The sequence below is a fragment of the Amblyraja radiata genome, chromosome 37, assembly GCF_010909765.2.
Source record: "Amblyraja radiata isolate CabotCenter1 chromosome 37, sAmbRad1.1.pri, whole genome shotgun sequence".
Lineage (NCBI taxonomy): Eukaryota > Metazoa > Chordata > Chondrichthyes > Rajiformes > Rajidae > Amblyraja > Amblyraja radiata.
The window spans coordinates 10,323,254-10,341,873 of NC_045992.1; the positions used below are offsets into that span (position 1 = coordinate 10,323,254).

General features: G+C 44.9%; 1 pseudogene; it reads left to right on the plus strand.

The window, feature by feature from the left end:
* The first annotated feature begins 15,591 nt into the window (after positions 1-15,591).
* LOC116966593 lies at positions 15,592-15,700 on the plus strand (annotated as a pseudogene).
* The last annotated feature ends 2,920 nt before the right edge of the window (positions 15,701-18,620 follow it).

Genomic DNA, 18,620 nt, shown 5'->3' on the forward strand with positions numbered 1-18,620 from the left:
AATCACTGTTGATCACCACACTGTAATATCCCCAATCACTGTGATTAGTGATGCAGGATTTCACTGTAATATCTCTGTCGCTGTTCATCAGCACACTATAATATTCCCGCCATCATTCATCGACATGCTGTAATATTTTCAACGCTCTGATTTCAGCCCCTGTAATATCACCATCATTGTGGATCAGCGCGCTGTTATTGCTGCCCAATGTTGTGACAGCACACATTAAAATCCTCGTTTGTTACACAATCTCATACGGTTCAGTATTATATCCCACATCAGGTTCAATAGAAGAGGTTATTTTCTGCAGCATTTCCTGAAGTGTTGCATTCCTTTATGCAGCACAGGTGATGCATTTCAATTTCACTTGAATATCAAGGTATATAAAGGTAATGTGAGCAGAAGAATTCAGTGAAGTAAACTGATGTATGTGAGAGAATTGATTTTAGATTTTTGAAGGATCCAGTTCCCTTTAATGTCAAGTTTACTTTATTATCACATGTACCAAGGTACAGTGAAATTCATTTTGTGCATACAGTTCAGTAAAAACATAACTATACATAAATACTATCATAGTACGGTACAAATGTATGGAAACAGTAGCTTACACTGAGACAGTACACCAGAGTTGCCATGTTTCTGACGCCATTTTGCACAATTCAAGTATAATGTTGTTAAAAATGTAGAGTCCAGCATTGCAGGGTTGGCTGGACCAAGTGATGTTATAGGGACATAGAGTGATATAGCATGGAAACAGGCCCTTCAGCCCAACCTGCCCACACTGGCCAATATGTCCCAGCTACACTAGTCCCACATGCCTGTATTTGGTTCATATCCCTCTAAACCTGTCTAACTGTTTCTTAAACGCTGGGATAGTCCCAGCCTCAACTATCTCCTCTGGCAGCTTGTTCCATACACCCACCACCCCTTGTGTGAAAAAGCTACCCCACAGATTCCTATTAAATCTCTTCCCCTTCACCTTAGACCAATGTCCTTCTTCTTCTTCTGCTACTTCTTCTTCTTTTGTGTGGCGTGCACAGCCTAAAGTTGTAGGACAACTTGTTCTATTTGACCTTCTGTGCGAGCACGTCGAGTTGATTGCATTAGTCGAAACAGGGCGGACCACATGAAGGTTGCAATATTTCCGTGAGTGGTGGAATCTGGAGGGTTGATGAGGTGTACGGGGGGGGGGGGGGGAGAGGGTAGATTACAAGGAAAATTAGTGGGTGAATGAATGGTTTAGCTCTGTGACTGGCACGGACTGGATAGACGTAATGGCTTTCTCTTCATTTGTAAGGAAATATCAGGAGATATGGGGGCAGGTGACGTGAGATGGAACTGTGAGGGAAGATGGAGGAAATTTGAGGCAAAGAGAAAATCTGAGGAAAAAATAGTTAAAATTTGAAAGGCAGTACTGGTCAAATGAAGGGGGTGGGGGGGGGGGGCTGTTTAGTTTTTTCATTTTTTTTTCTTTTATTTATATAGCACATTTTTAGTCAACTTGCATTGACCCCAAAGTGCTTCACATAATTACATTCACACACAGGCAAAGGTGGGTGAAGTGTCTTGCCCAAGGACACACACAGGCAAAGGTGGGTGAAGTGTCTTGCCCAAGGACACAACGACAGTATGCACTCCAAGCGGGATTCGAACCAGCTACCTTCCGGTTGCCAGCCGAACACTTAGCCCATTGTGCCATCTGTCGTCCACAGTTTAGTCTGATTTAGTTAAGAGATACAGCAGGGAAACAGGCCCTTTGGCCCGCTGAGTCCGCACCAACCAGTGACACACACTAGGGACAATTTACATTCATACCGAGCGAATTAACCTTCGATCCTGCACGTCTTTGGAGTGTGGAAGGAAACCGAAGATCTCTGAGAAAACCCATGCGGTCACGGGGAGAACACACAACCTCCGTACAGACAAGTGCTCGCAGTCCGGTTCAAATCCGCATCTCTAGCGCTGTAAGGCAGCAGCTCTTATGCTACGCCACTGTGCCGCCCCCTTAGTTCTTCTTTGGGAAGAAGGGTTCCGACCCGAAACGTCACCCATCCTTTTTGTTCAGAGATACTGCCTGGCTTGCTAGGTTAATCCAGCATGTTGTGTCTATCACTGGTGCAATGAACAGGGGACATTTACGCAGGGTATAGTTTTATGCCCCTGCCCCACTTAGGGAACCTGAACGGAAACCTCTGGAGACTTTGCGCCCACCCAAGGTTTCCGTGTGGTTCCCGGAGGTTGCAGGTGGTTGCCGGAGGTTGCAGGTAGTGGAAGCAGGTAGGGAGACTTACAAAAACCTCCGGGAACCGCACGGAAACCTTGGGTGGGGCGCAAAGTCTCCAGAGGTTTCCGTTCAGGTTTCCTAAGTGGGACAGGGGCATAACACTTCGACCAATGTCAAAATAACAAGGAACAACACTGAATGAAGCAGGAGAAACAGGAGAATTCAGGTGCTGGCTGTTTGAGCAAAAACCAAAGCGCTGGAGGAACTCAATGGGTCCGGCAGCATCTGTGGAGAGGAATGGATCAAAGATTTCCCTCCATTGATTAGATTAGATTAGATTATTCCTTTAATAATCCTTTTCAGGAAATTACAGTGCCACGACAGCTTCAAGACAAACATAACACACACACATTTCCTCAAAAGGCTTCCATACATAACAAGTTAAAATACGTTAAAATACAAGTTAAAATACAGTTAATTTAAAAAAAGTGCAGTTATTTATGCTCATTATAAAGTCTTATAGCAGCTGGTAAACAGGACTTCCTGTATCTCTCCGTTTTGCACATTGGTACAATCAGCCTCTGACTGAAGATGCTGCTCTTGATCACCTTCAGTGCATGGAGTGGGTGAGTGGGGTTTGTCATTATAGAACCTAGTTTATTTAGAGTTCTGGCCTCTGCCACCTGCTGGACCGTTCGTTGCTCAGCTCCGACCACTGAGCCGGCCTTCCTGATTAGTTTGTCCAGTCTGTTTTTATCCGCTATACGGGCGCCATCTCCCCAACAGGCCACAGCAAAAAACAGAGCACTGGCCACCACTGAATGGTAGACACTGCACAGTAGGGGTTGGCAGATATTAAATGACCTCAGCCTCCTTAAAAAATACAGTCGGCTTTGTCCCTTCCTGTACACCGCCTCCATATGACACTTCCAGTTCAGCTCACTGTCAAGCTGCACCCCAAGGTACCTGTGATTAGCGACCACCTCCACCTCAGTGCCCTTAATGGTGATCGGCGTTGCTTGAGTCCTCCTCCTCCCCCTCCTGAAGTCCACCACTATCTCCTTTGTTTTTTTGGTGTTAAGATGGAGGTTATTGTGTGCGCTCAATAAAAGTGATCTAGCTCAGGGTTTATCCTGAGACCAGGTGTGACAGAGTGCGGCACTTAAACACTTAAACACTGTTCCCCTTCAGCTCCAAGATCACTGAAGATGGCATCACAGGACAGTTATTCGGCCTATCAAGCTGGTGCTGGCTCTCTGCAAGATCTGGTTCAATTCCTGTAACCTTGAGGACTTCAGGACTCGGTGCAGGTCCGAAAAATGAACCTATCAATTTTAAAAGGCAAATGGATGAATAGTTTCCCACTTTGAGTGTGAGCATGTTCTTGCAGTGGTTGCTCTATCTGAATGGGGTCACATTGATTTTAAAATTTACTATCAAATATCCAGATCTGATCTCAAACGCTGTTAGACTTAGTCACCTTTATCCTGATCATACATTAGCCTGACATTTCTCGCTAAAGAATTACTCATCTGTTTTACTAAAGCGGTTCTTAATTTTCCACACTCAGTAAACACAGCTTCTTCCTGTGTTAATAGTTATTACTTAATAATTAATACTTTACACATGAACCATTAATACTTCATAAGAAATTAATTAAAGGCCTCTTTAAGGTGCTCTTTAAGGATGACATGGAATGCTGAAACTGCTAGTAACTAGGCAACGCATTATTCATTGTCTTTGTCCTTCCTATCCTCCCTTCCAAATCTCTTCCCTCCTCCCCCACAATCATTCTGAAGAAGGGTCTCGACCCGAAACATCGCCTATGGATGTTCATCCATCTGGTGGCACCTGCGCAGTGCCTGCCTCGTCAACAGCTTGTCAGTCCTTTCGCCTTTTTTGTTATTTTTAGTGCGTCTAAATGTATGTTTTAATGCTTCTCAGTATGTCTTATGTGGGGGGTGGTGGGGGGGGATAGGGGTAAAACGTTTTTCAGTCACTTACCTGGACCGAGATGTGTCTTTTCTCCATGTCGCACCTTTCCCCCCCTCGAGGCCTACCAACTGGATCGGTGCGGCCTTTCCTACCGGAGACCGGCCCAGAGCTTCAGCAGCAGGCTCAGCGCTGAATTACCATCGAGGAGCCTGGGATCCTGTCAAGGATGTTGGAAGTGTTGATACTCTGTCCGGTGGGGCCTGCTGACTTTAACACTGTGGAGCTGTGGTCTGCGGAGCTTCTAGCCGTGGCGTGGCACTGACTTTAAAATCGTGGAGACCTAGGATCTTTTGCCGAGGATCGCCAATGTTGGTGCTCCACCCAGCTCGGCCTGTGGACTTCGGAAGCCGCGGTCTCTGGTAAGAAGCGGCCGATTCAGAAACTCCAAGCTGCATTGTGTGTTCCGTTCCGTTCCGACGCCAGAGTTTCAATCATCCCGGCGAGAAGGCCTATACATCAGGCCGTCCGTAGCGGCGACTGTGGAGGGTTCTAGGCCCCGACCACGGGTGAACAAAGAGGATGATGGCTGAACTTTGTTGCCTTCCATCACAGTGAGAAACATTGATTCCGCTGTGGTGGATGTTTATGTTAAATTCAATTGTGTATTGTATTCTTTTTATTCATATGGCTGTATGGTAACTCAAATTTCACTGTACCAATCGGTGCATGAACTTGAACAGAGATGCAGCCTGATCCACTGTGTTAATCCAGGACTCTGTATCTTCTTTTGTAAACCAGCACCTGCAGTTCCTCGTTTCTGTAATAATCATTTTTGACCGCTGAAGTCTGCAGTTAAGAACAGGACCTCCCAACAAGGTCAAGGTGAGATCCAGGGGTCAGCACTGGCATTCCAGGAATTGGACTGATTTCTACTCCAGACTTTGTGACAGAATTGCAGTAACATGAAAATTAATCTGCAGAAGCGTTAATAAATCCTCAATGCTATTGAAACAACAGCCTACAACAATAAGCCTGTGTTTTGTAGCTTTGGTTGAAAAATAATAATTAAAATACAAACAATCTGATAGTTTTACATCCTGTAGTGATAACGGCTTCTAGCATTAGAATTATTTATGATAGTATTTAATTCCTATTTAAATGCCTGTCTGAGTCTGGAACAGCCCTTGTAATTCTATTAATGACCAGCAGGGTGCAGTAGGTATCCCGGCCACACTCCGTGTCTTGGCTACGGACTAACTCCTCATTAATCTTCCTAATCTACCTGATTCAGCCAACCCCTCAGTATTTACTTAGCACCACAAGTTATCTGGAAACAGCTGTAAATCTCTTGATCATTTCTAAATGTCACTGCTCCGTGTTAACGAAAGAAACCCCACTGATGTCAACTCTTTCTAGGCCTTCAACTGTCCAAACTTCCTCACAGCTAAGAAAGTGTTTCAGTAAAAACACCAAAGTGCTGGAGTAACTCAGCAGGTCAGGCAGCATCTCTGAAGAACATGGATAAGCAGGGTTTCTGGCCGAGACCCTTCTTCAGACAGGCACCACCCCAAAACGTCACCAACCCGTTCTCCAGAGATGCTGCCTGACCCGCTGAGATACTCCGCTATTTTTTGTCTTATTTGAAAACCAGCATCTGCCGTTCCATAATTCTGCAAAGCATTTCAATAAATTGAAACAGTAGAAAATTTGAGCATAGCAAGTTTCCACTTATTGGAATATAATAGTAAGATTAAACGAGAACTTACCAGTTTGAAGTTTGATCTGTATTTTATGAGGAGGAACGTTGAGGGAATACGTGATGAACCCGCTTCCAACGCATGCGTGCCATTCTTCAAAGCAGCGGTGTGAGGTCACAGAAACTATAATGACCTAACATAGTAAGATTATCAAAGAGATACCAGTTTTGATATGATCATAGGAGGGTGGGAGCGGAGGGCACGTATTCCCTCAACGTTCCTCCTCATAAAATACAGATCAAACTTCAAACTGGTAAGTTCTCGTTTAATCTTACTATTTTACTTCGGAGTCACGTGAGTGACTACGTGAAGATTTCAAAGCTCTGTGACCTCATGCCGTGGAACGAGTCCATGCTTCACAACTGCCTTGGGTATCGGGAGAGAGTATCATTAGCAATTTTAGACACACTTATACAAAGACTTGTGTGATATAACGAGAAAATACATTTATTAATTGAAATCATAGCCCTGTAACCCTTCGGGCAAATTATAATATTGAACGTAAAATGCTTTCCGAAAATGATGATGGCTCCAAAAAACTGGTTTATTATAAAACCTTTGGAAAGTCCTTTCGGATGACCATCCTGCTATTCTGAGGATTTGGTCCGTGGGTACCTCAGAATTTTTGCTGCGGATTTTGCTGCAGCCCTGGTGGAATGAGATTTAAAACCATTAGTGTTTATTCCTGCCATCTTTAGGACACATTTGAGCCACCTTGAGATAGTTTGGGTCGTGACCCTTTTGTGCGGTTTCTTGTAAGAAATTAACAAAGCCATTTCCTGACCTCGAATGCTCTTAGTATATTCCATGTATAATTGGATATGTCTTGCTATACACAGACGTTCGTCATATGGATATGCCATAAATTCAATCACTTGACCCGATGAACCTGGTCTGTTTGTTTTATTAACTCATGTATGACAAACACCAGTTTCTCTCGTGAGATGATCAAGGAGTCCAGGCTCAGTTTGCTTAATGACTGGACTCGTTGTGCAGTAACTAACGCCATGAGCATAACCATCTTCATGGTCAGTTTCTGCAGTGATAATGCTGTTTATGGGCTACCAGCTCCTCAGCATGTTTAAAACGACACCCACATCCCAGATTTTGGAGTACCTGGTTTTAGGGGAATTTGCATTGAATATGCCCCTCATAAGTTTTGTTACCAGGGGGTGCGTTCCCACCGTGTGCCGCTCCGTTCCTTGTGATAGGTAATTGGAGAGTGCACTTCTGGCACTATTGATGGCACTGTAGCCCAATCGTTTATCATAATGGAGATTTGTTAAGAATTCCAATACGGCCAGAATATTCTTGGCCCTTTGGTCTAGGTTGTTGTCAAAGCAGTATATGCCCCATTTCTTGATGTGTCCGAGGTACTGCTTCCGTGTTGACAGTCTTTGTGCGGATGTGATGAGATTCATCGTCCTGTCTGACAGCCCCATGCCGTGTAGTCGGTCTTTCAGACTCTACAAATCAACAAATCCATAGTCTTATGGCATGGGTGACTGCCCCCCTCCAGTTACTGGATGAATTAATAAATTCGGGCTATGTCCAATAATGGAACATGGTTCTAACACCATCCCCTGTATGACCGAATACCACGGTTGAGTAGGCCAATCAGGTACTATGAGAATCCCAGATGCCGAATATTGTTGAATTTTCCTTTGTACCCGATTGATGATGCAGAATGGGGGAAAAGCATAAAAAAAAACGCCATTTCCCCCAATGCAGTGAGAAAGCATCTGTAGCTTCTGCCCCAGGGTCTGGTTCCCAGGACACATACCTTGGTAATTGGTGATTCAACCTGGACGCAAAAATATCAATATCTGGTCTACCATATTTTGCTGTAATTTCAGCAAATACATTTTATTTAACATCCATTCCGTGTTTTCATTAAATTTGCGTGACCTGGTGTCTGCCACTGAATTTAGCTTACCTTTATGTTGCCGATATCCAAATGTTTCTTTGGATACACCATTTTGTAATACCATAGACGAGTTGTCAATAATGATGGGGTTTGAGCAATACCTAATGCTATGTTCCCACCACTGTAGTTCAATTATAGCTTCCGTAGGCAGCTCCATAGGTCTATCAAAATGACCTTTGTTAAATTTGAGTGCTCTAATTTTTGCTCTTTGCAAATTTTGATAATGTAATGGCCCAAAATGTGTGGCCGGGAATGTAGCCACAATCTTCCCAATTATCCGGCCTACCCGTCTAATGGAGGGTCTGTTGGTGTTAAGAAGCTCGCTGCAATCCTCCTGTAGGGCTGCGGCTTTATTTATTGGTAAAGTTACTAACATATTGACCGTGTTAATGGTGAATCCTAGATAATCCATATTCGTTTCTGGTATCAATTTACACTTAACTACCGTCTGTGTTCCCCTTTGATGGGTACTGTATAGTATGCATCTTTTAAGTCAATGCTTGTCATATAGAAACCAGCTGATACTAATTCTTTAGCAGTGATAAAGGTATCCATCTTAAAATGAACATATTGAACGAATGTGTTTAGGGTTGAAAGGTCAATGATAATCCTGCAACCCCCATCTTTTTTATTTTTAATAAATATGTTTGATACAAATTTTAATTGTTCATGAGTAGTATGCTCAATCACACCTTTTGTATACAATCGTTGTAGCTCCATGTGGGCTTTAGATTGTTCGGTTTTTGTAAGGACGAAATGCCTTTCTGGTGTATGTTGTACTGGGGGGTTATTGGGATGAGTAAATTCTATCAGATAACCCTGAATACTGCTTAGAACATACGAGTCTGTAGTGATTTTACACCATTCGTCACTGTAGTATTGCAACCTCCCTCCCACCGTCGTGGGACCTTTTTTACAAAAGAACCACACCCACCTACCTCCATGGTTATTGGTGGTTGTATTATTTTCTTTGTTTTGAAAAAAGGGGGTTTTGTTTTTATTCGTGTTCGTGGTTGTACTGGAGGTTTAGGCTTCCGCATCTTCCAGGGTGGCCGTCCCTGGCCATACCCTAAAAGAAGGCTGCTGCGGGTTATATTGGGTTCTGGCACTGCCACTGATATAAGCCACACTTTTCGGTCTTCCATGTGGCTGGTACCGTGATCCAAAATAAGCCTTTGCGCTGGTTTTGATGAGCCCCAGTGTCTTGGCTTCCCCAAACAAAAGGGTTGGGGTTTTAACGGCTCTTTGTTTGCAAATTGTTGCATATTTAGGATCCAGTGCTGGCTGAATAGCCGCCCTCCGCATGCTATTCAGCTCATATTGTACATTACAGAACAGGGCTAGTGCGTCTTGGTGGCCTTTAGTTTGCTCTGTTTTGTCCAGGGTGCGGATGTAAGCTGTGATCCCTGCCGTAAGCCCCTTTAAGGCTTTCTGGATTTTGAGATCATGGTTCCTGATTTCCTTCCCCATATGCTTCCAAATGCATTGGTTGACACTGGGGATTTGTAATACATCACAGTTACCAGGTGGCAGATGTCTGGCCAGTGTCTCTGTGAATATTTGTTGTTGGAGTTGATGGCCAGACATGTAGTTAATACTGGCTGCCATCCTGGAATCCAAGTCTGCCCCTGTTTGACTTGGTTTGAAGTAATCAGCCACCATGTCCAGCAGTGTATGTTTTTCTGCAGATTCAGGATCATGGGAAGCTGTGTGATCAGGGTCTGGCCCATCAGGGTCCTGCCCACTCTCCTCCGAAGAGGTCGAGATTTCAGGGGGTCCCTCACGGGGTACCCATATGGGGCTTGTCTGCCCACTGTGGCTAGTCTCCACATTCATGGGACTGCCACTGTGAAGGAGCTCCTCCAGCAGCTCCTTTAGACGGTGAGCTGCACTTGCTATTTTTGGCTGCTCCCATTCCTGCAGCCTTTCAGCAGTGTGCTGCTCTTTGTATCCCAGCTGTTCCTGTTCCCGTTCCCGGTACTCACGGGTGCTGGTTTGCGGGCTTTCCTCGTCCCGCCGCTGGCCACACCGGTCCTGACTGTCGGTCCACGTCTGTTCCCGGTCAGCTGTTTCTCCTGGCTGCTCCGTATGCAGCCACTCATAGCGGGTTTGTTCCGTCTGCCGCACCCGTTCAGCCCTGGTCCGATATTGATACGGGCTGGTCGCCCGCTGCTGCTCCAAGTCGGGCTCTGCTAGATGGTGCGTTTTCGTTTGAACTTTGCCTCCCGGCCGGTGAGTAAGTTTCGTCGGTGCCAGAATGATTTCTGGCACAGCTGATTCCTCTACCGAGGCCTCTAGAGCCGACGGCTGCTGTCTCTGCCCTTCATCCACGTTTACAACGCGTTTCTCGGGCAGCTTTTTTGCAGACCGTTTCCTTTTCACTCTGTCCATTTTTCTGTGAATAAAAATGCAGAGTCCTTACCTGCCTTTTGCTGGTCCTTTTTTCCTTCTCCCGTTACTGGGGGATGTCCTCCACCCTTCTGTTGACTCGTGCAATGCGCTGTAGCGATATGGCACGCATGCGTTGGAAGCGGGTTCTTCACGTAGTCACTCACGTGACTCCGAAGTAAAATCATCTCTTTACTGAGAGATACATTGGAACAGGCACCACTCATAAGACTGGAGCATGGACTTTGAAAATGGTGGCAAAACACAGCACCTCTTGCATGCGGGCTCAGTAGTTCTTTTATTTATAATAGAATTTAATTTCCAAACTGCTGTAATTGAAATTTACGTCTGTGGACGAATGATCCAGGCTTTGATATCAGTTTGGAAAATTAATAATCCTCACTACAATATCTGCTGGAATCATGTATAGGGGGGTTGCACGGAAGGTCACTGGGTCATAGGGCTCGACGCACGGAGCTTTAAATCCAACTGGAAGACATCCGTCACTTCCGGTATATGTTATTAATGCTAGAAACGCGTACTTTCCTACCTGTTAAAAACCGCCAAAATGTTGAATTTATGCGCTGAAAAAAATTGTGGGAGTCGGGGTAAGTGTGAGAGACATGTACCCAACTTTAGAATTCCAAACGTGAAGCGAAATGAAGGTATAGAGAAGCGAGAACTGAAGGGACTACAGCAGCTAAAGTGCTTGGTAAACATTGAAGATATTGGGAATTATCGCGTTTGCTCACTGCATTTCATCAAGTAAGGCATTATTTGTGTTTTTTCTTGATTCCTTTGGTATCTAAAAATTCTCAGATCAATCTGGCTGTAAATTTTTCTTCAGATGTGTTTTCATTTTGTATGTAAAAACCCACGAGAACCATGGGAGATTAAAAAAATTACAGCCAGATTTATCACTTCTGAAACTTTTTAGATGCCAAAGGAATCAAGAAAAAACACAAATAATGCCTTACTTGATGAAATGCAGGGAGCAAACGGCCAATGTTCACCAAGCACTCTGGCAGTGGTTGTCCCCGTATGCTCTCGCTTCTATCTACCGTCATTTCTCCACACTTTTGGAATTCTGAAGTATGCTAAATGTCTCACACGCTTATCCCGATTTCCATAATTATTTACAGCGCAAAAATGGACAATTTCAGCGGGTTTTAATGTGCCCGCTACGCTGGAAACAATGGTAAGTGCCTACCTGCTGTTCATCGCGTGTAATCCATTTGGAGTAGCGTAGCAACAGTACGGGTCATGGGTCGTGACCCGACTGCCGTGAAACCTCCCTATAGTCCTTCCACTGACTAGTTAGCACACAACAAAAGCTTTTCACTGTACCTCGGTACACGTGACAATAAACTAAACTGAACTGACGCTCAGTGATGGGAATCAACTTGAGTGAATTAATAGAGGCATTTGTAATGAGATAGAATTAGGCCATTCAGCCTATCGGGCCACACCAGCTTCAATTGGAGTAATCGGAGCAGAGGCGTTCCCCCTCTCTTTAGTCCTCTTTACCCGTGTAATTTATTCTCCCACATGCATACGCCCATCACCTCCCCTTGTTTGATTCCAGTTGCAGAGGGAGGTACAGAGACCCAGTACTTGGAGCATGGTGATGAGTTTGGAGAGGACCACAGTGCTGGACATTGAGCTACAGTTGTCAAACAGCAGCCTGATGTGTGTTCCTATTATCTAGAAGTCCAGAGCAGAGCCAGTGAGGTAGTATCGGCCATTGACCTGTTATGACAGCACCTCATATTTTGCTTGTGTAAGAAAGAACTGCAGATGCTGGTTTATATCAAAGGTAGACACAAAATGCTGGAGTAACTCAGCGGGTGAGGCAGCATCTTTGGAGAGAAGGAATGGGCAACGTTTCAGGTGGAGATCCTTCTTCAGACTGATGTCAGGGGAGTGGACGGGACAAAGATAGAATGTAATCGGAGACAGTAAGACTAGTGGGAGTATTTACTTAGCACCACAAGTTATCTGGAAACAGCTGTAAATCTTGATAATTGCTCGTTTCTAAGCTTCCCCCCAGTCTAGTTTCAGTAAAAACACTGAATCAAGCACTTGAAACAACTACATTTTATTTTACCAAAAGCACGTTACAGATCAACTACTATACTTATCCCACCAGCGGGTTAGATCCTCGTGTCTGCCTGTTCAAGCCCTCTAGGCCTCGCTCAGACAAAGACACTCCAGAGGTTTCTGCAGTCCCAAGCGTTCTTCCAGAAGATCGACGCTGAGCCTCATGATCACGGACTTTTATATGTCCCGGGACCTCAAGGGGCCGAACCACATGAGGGTGGTCTCTCAATAACCCAATTACAGATATCGATTAACCCCATACATAACAGGCATTCCCCTGACCCAATAATACAACAGCTCAATACATTGTATTCAAAACGGACTTCGAGAGGAAGCCAACTTAGAAACATTTACCCTGATTTACAGAAAACCCAGACAAGGCTCAACACCTCATCCAATCAACAGTCGGCAAAGTCAAACTCTGCAACATTATTAACAACTATTTACAAGGTGTATGTCTGGTTTTCAGCCATCCAATCCATTCGATGCATTTTGCACCAAATTGACAGGGTTTGCAGATCTTCCTATTCTTTGCTTGCAAATTGTATCTAAGCTCCAGACACTCTGGCACTTCTTTGCAGCTTGTCCCAGCTCTGCAGAGAGCAATTCCAAATTGACCAAACCTCCCAGCAACCCTGAAACTTAACCTTATTTTAAAGTCCTAGCTGCTCCAATTTAGCCAGGATTAACAGGCGAACTGGGGAAGGGAAGGGGATGGAGAGAGAAAGCAAGGGCTATCTGAAGTTAGAGGTCAATGTTCATTTTGCTTGGGCAGCTTACAACCCAGAGATGTGACTATTGATTTCTCTGACTTCAAGTAACCCTTGCATCCCTTCTCTCTCCATCTCTCCCCCACCCTAGTCGCAGTACTAGTTTCACTGTCATCCATCTTAGTTTTTTGAATGAAACTAGTATCACTCGTTATCACCTTCTCCACAGCCAACAATGGACCATTTTGGGCTCCATCTTTTCTTGATCATCATTGCTGGCTTTGATTTGTCCCTTTGCATAACTTTCATTTCCTTGTTTCTTTGTACCTTTTAATATCTCTCATAGCCCTCTCCCCTGGCCCTCAGCCTGAAGAAGGGTCTCGACCCAAAACGTCACCTATTCCTTTCCTCCAGAGATGCTGCCTGACCCGCTGAGTTACTCCAGCTTTTTGTGTCTAATTTCAGTCAAGGACCTCACAGGCAACAAAGATAACATGAGGTGGAAAACCTAATGTCAATTTCCCAGGTAACTTGAGTCCTTTAATGTGCCCATTAATTCACATTTTACTTCGGAGTCACGTGAGTGACTACATGAAGAACCCGCCAGCACGCTCGTGTGTCATTATCGCTACACGCATTGTGAACAAGTCATTACGAGGGGAGGACGTTCCTCCCAAACGGCAGGGTTGAACCTGCAACAAGTAAGGTAGGAGAACTTAGTTTCTTGACTTACCTTTTTTACAGGCAGGCTGATGAAAACTGGCTGGGGAGAGTCTGCAGAACTGCAGGCAGCCAGCAACGGCCGGGGGCACCACTATCTCCCTTAAACGGGAGCCGGAGCCGACCTCAGCTCCAGCAGGACGCCGACAGGGCTGGAGCATTCTGGAGCCGTCATTCCGACGAGGGGCTGGAAGGTGCTGGGTTTTTCCACAGCACTAAAAATAGCGGCAAGCGGTCAGTGCCCGAGAGCACCGAGTACGCGTTGGAGCCGCTGGGCTTGGGTCGCGAGCGGCCAGTTCCCCGAGAGGACTGGTCCGCGTTGGAGCACCCCAGGCCCAAGTGGAGAAGGAGCGGCACAGTGCGGGAAGCACTGCACCGCGTTTTTTACAACTACCAGACCTGCGGCTGCGAGCGGCCCCGAGGGACTAAACCGCGTTGGAGCACCACAGGCTAACGGCAGTACGGGCGGCTCAGTGCTGTGAGCACTGCACCGCGCTTTGGAGCACCGCAGGCCAACGGGGATACAGGCGGCACAGTGGCCGTGTACACTGCACCGCATTGGCACTGCGGGGCCTGCACCTGCGAGAACATACCGTTTTGCAGCAATGCAGGTCCAAGAAGAAATCCTCCAGTGGGTAAGTCCCATAGCAGCACCTTATACAGGGCTGCATTTTCACTTCTACTATTACAGGGAAGTGTTTGAGGAAAAGACACTCAGGGAGAAGGAAGCAGCACCTTTTCTATAGGGCTATAATCATGCTTCTCTCTCCCCAGTAGACTCTTCTGTCAGAAGAGTGCTGGGGTCAAGTCTAGGGCAAACCCTGGACAGGTAAACAGATGTAAGAGCTGTAACAATGAGGTGATGCCTTTTCTAAGTCACAAAGTACATAGAGTGCATTATTGGTCCTTTCCTGATAGAAATACAGGAATACTTATGTTGTGACTGAAGGATTTAGCAGTCCAAAAATTTACTGACAAATTCCATTCCCATCTGGGAAGTCACACGGGAATGTCTGTCTATGTTTCAGGGGGAACAGCAGTACAGCTGTGAGTAAAGCTAACTGGGAAAGATCTACAAACCAGGTTAGAAGCCAGCATAGACCATATGTTTTCTATCTACTGCAGGGGCAAACATTAGCTGACACCATAGCTGTCACTTGCCACCGGGGATTGTAAATCCCTGAATGTACTAAACTAATCAATTTATGCATCTGGTTACATCCAACCGGGATTGACGCGGGCCTGTGTAAACCCGAAACCTCCTAGCAAAATCTTTTTATTTGGAGGTGACCTATCTAGAAGGTCAAGGAGTTGGACAATGAAGCCAAACTGGAGCTCATCTAAACGTCCAAACATCATCCTCAAAGGTATCGCCCCTATGCTGGAAGATGTGTACACCCACAACACACGGCCTCGGGGATCCAGAAGAAAACAGTAAAACCAGAAGGAAGCAAGGAGGTTGGTGCGAGAAGACATCGAATAAATAACTTTTTGACACTCATATCTTAAACAGTATCCGGGGATACACAATAGAATTTTACAACACATAATCTTCTAGTCCAGCTGATATATCGAGAGAGGAATTTGGATGAGAACACCAAATGGATATTGGGCTATAGTATTTGCTAATGTTTCTACACGATATGGAACACCAGATGCCGATCTACTCGTATCCAGACATAATCACCAATTACCAAATATGTCATATGGGATACAGACACTGGACATCAGCAACAGGTGGGGTTTTAGCTGCATTGCAAGGGAAGAATTATTATCTACGCATCCCCTTCCTAACAAAATAGGATATGGCGCTTGACGCATCAAACATAGATCAGATCTCGGCTTTTTGGCTAAGATCAAGCATAATATCTGTTCTTATCAGTTTAAATATCTGATATGTCCCTTATCTAGGGACCATATATTTAAAAAAAAAAAAAAAAAAAAAAATAAGTAAATAAATAAATAAATAAATAAAACGATATATTCGTTTTAAGAACAGAAACCTTTTCTATTGTTGAGTATATTCGTTTTAAGAACGAAAATGGCAAGCATTGATTCAAAGGATGCTTACTATTTCAGTACCCATAACAGGTGACCACGGACGTTATTTTTATCTAATTGGATGGCTCAGCTCTAGCAGTATAGAGCACTACCTAATGTGTTTACATTAGCACCTAGGTTATTTACAAAATATGACAACCAGCCACACAATGGTAATGGCTTCTTTGGATGACATACTAACTGTGTGGAAACTTAGGACGGGCTGAACAAACGGTAACAGCCACTTAACAATCATTTGGAAGCTAGGATTCATTATCCATCCAATTAAATCAAAATTAAAGCCTTCTAAGGGATTATTTGGGGTTCACCATTAACTCAGTTCCTCATGTCAGTAACTTTGCCAACAGAGGTGACAACCTTAATAGAGGCATACAGCAAAATCATTGACATGAGGATAAACCATCCATCAGACTGGTAGCAAGAATATTGTCAACATATGGTTTCCAGCCACATAATTCAGACCCTTACATTATAAAGATTTACAGAGGGCCAAAATATGAGCTCTTAAAATTAATGGTGATCATTTTGATAGAATGATGAAGCCATACAGAAGCCATATTGGAACTAAATGGTGGAAAGATAACATTGGGCATTGCTCCAATCCTATCATTGTCAGCAACCAGTCTATGGTCCTACATATGGATGCTATGCACTAGGATGGTGTGTTACCAATTCCATCTCCAGCTGTGGAGGAAGATGGAATACACAGGAGCATCATTATTACTAACACTGGGCATAACTACCTGGAAATGTTGGGTGTTTTTCATAGCCTAAAGTCATGTTACTCTGGAATATATTAAACAGGTTATTAGATTATAAATTAACAACACTACGGTGGTAGCACATATCAACCACATGGGTGAAAGGGAATCTACATTGTGTAACAATCTGGCCAACACAATTTGGCAACCTCATCAGGGGGGGGTACTAAGGGAAATACTACGAGACTCTGCGTCTGGTGTTTTAATAGTACCCGACTGACCTACCCAACCATGGTTCTCGATGGTACTGGGAATGAGATTAGAACCATGCAGCACTATCCAAAACAGGCGATGAAGTATGGGGAAAACCACCCGTGCCATGAACATATAAATTGCTTAAATCATAGAGTCTGAAAGCGCCGCTATTACATCTGGGACTGACGGCCAGAGCAATGGACATGATCACAGCGGGCCACAGACAATCAACCTAAAGACAATGTCTAAAATACATGAACTAATGGGAGATGTGTTGCAACCATAATACATCATCCAGCCTGTTTGGAAGCTTTGTTAACCTACAGGGGCTTAGTATTAGTGACATCAACTGTGCCAGAAGTGGCCCATCTACTTACCTATGGCAAGAGAACGGAATAACAGCTTATGACGGACACTTTTTATGGGAATTCCCCAAAGACCAGGTATTCCCAAATATGGGACATCAGCATCGTCTTAATGTTGTTAAAGAACTGGGCTCCAGCCACAGCGCTGTCATTACAGGTTTTGACATTTTACAAAACTGTCATGCTGATGGCTTAGGTCACGGCACTAAGGACTCAGTCCCTACCAAATTAAGGCTGGATAACTTGACCAGTTCACCTGGCAACTTACACTTCTATATTCAGGAATTAGGGAACTAAACAGACAGGGGTCAGCAGGCCTTAAAATTAAAAAAAAATTTTAGAGCCTACCCTACAGATGATTGACTGTGTTGTGAGACATCTACAAATATACATGGAACAAACCAAGACCATCAGTGGCACAGAAGAGGAACTTCTCATCAACGACAGACAGCCTCATAAAAGAATAACAGGCCAGGCCAGCTAAATGGCTAACATAGTATTGACAAAAGTTGGTGTAAACACTAACTGGGTTAAAATCTCACTCCACCAGATGGACTCGTTCCACGGCTTGAATCACAGAGCTTTGAAATCTTCATGTAGTCACTCACGTGACTCCGAAGTAAAATAGTAAGATTAAACGAGAACTTACCAGTTCGAAGTTTGATCTGTATTTTATGAGGAGTAACGTTGAGGGAATACATGCCCTCCGTTCCCACCCTTGATCATAAACACAACTGGTATCTTTTCTCTAATCTTACTATGCTTAAGTCATTACAGGTATCTGTGATTCACTCCGCTGCTTTGAAGAATGACACGCATGCGTACTGGCGAGTTCTTCATGTATTCCCTCAACATTACTCCTCATAAAATACAGATCAAACTTCGAACTGGTAAGTTCTCGTTTAATCTTACTATTTTACTTCGGAGTCAGAGTGACTACGTGAAGAACCCCGCCAGGACGCATGCGTGCCATATCGCTACACGCATTGCACCGAGTCACAGTAGGGGGAACGACGTTCCCTTAGCGGCAAAATTTGAAAGCCGGGAACAGCAGGTAAGAAGACTTTGCGTTCCTTCCACTTACCTTTTAGTTGGAGACATGGACCGGATCCACGAAGGCTGCGGGAAAGCTGGCGGGGGAGAACCGCGGAGTTGTGGGCAGCCGGCAGCAGCAGCAAAGGCACGCTAATCTCCCGTAATGGGAACAGCTGTGCCCGACTTTCGCTCCCGACTTCGCTCCCGCGCCGGCCCCGGCCGGTCGGGAGAGGTAAGCATAAACAGAGTAGTTGACTCCGAGGAGTCCGCCTCTGAATAGCCGCGAGCGACCAGTGCCCGTGCGTATGGGGGCTGGTTGGAGCGGCTTTAGGAGCAGCCGCGAGCGACCAGTGCCCGTGTGCATGGGGGCCGGTTGGAGCGGCTGCAGGATGGGGCAACAGCAGCCGGGAGTGGCCTATGCCCGAGAGCATAAGAGCCAGTT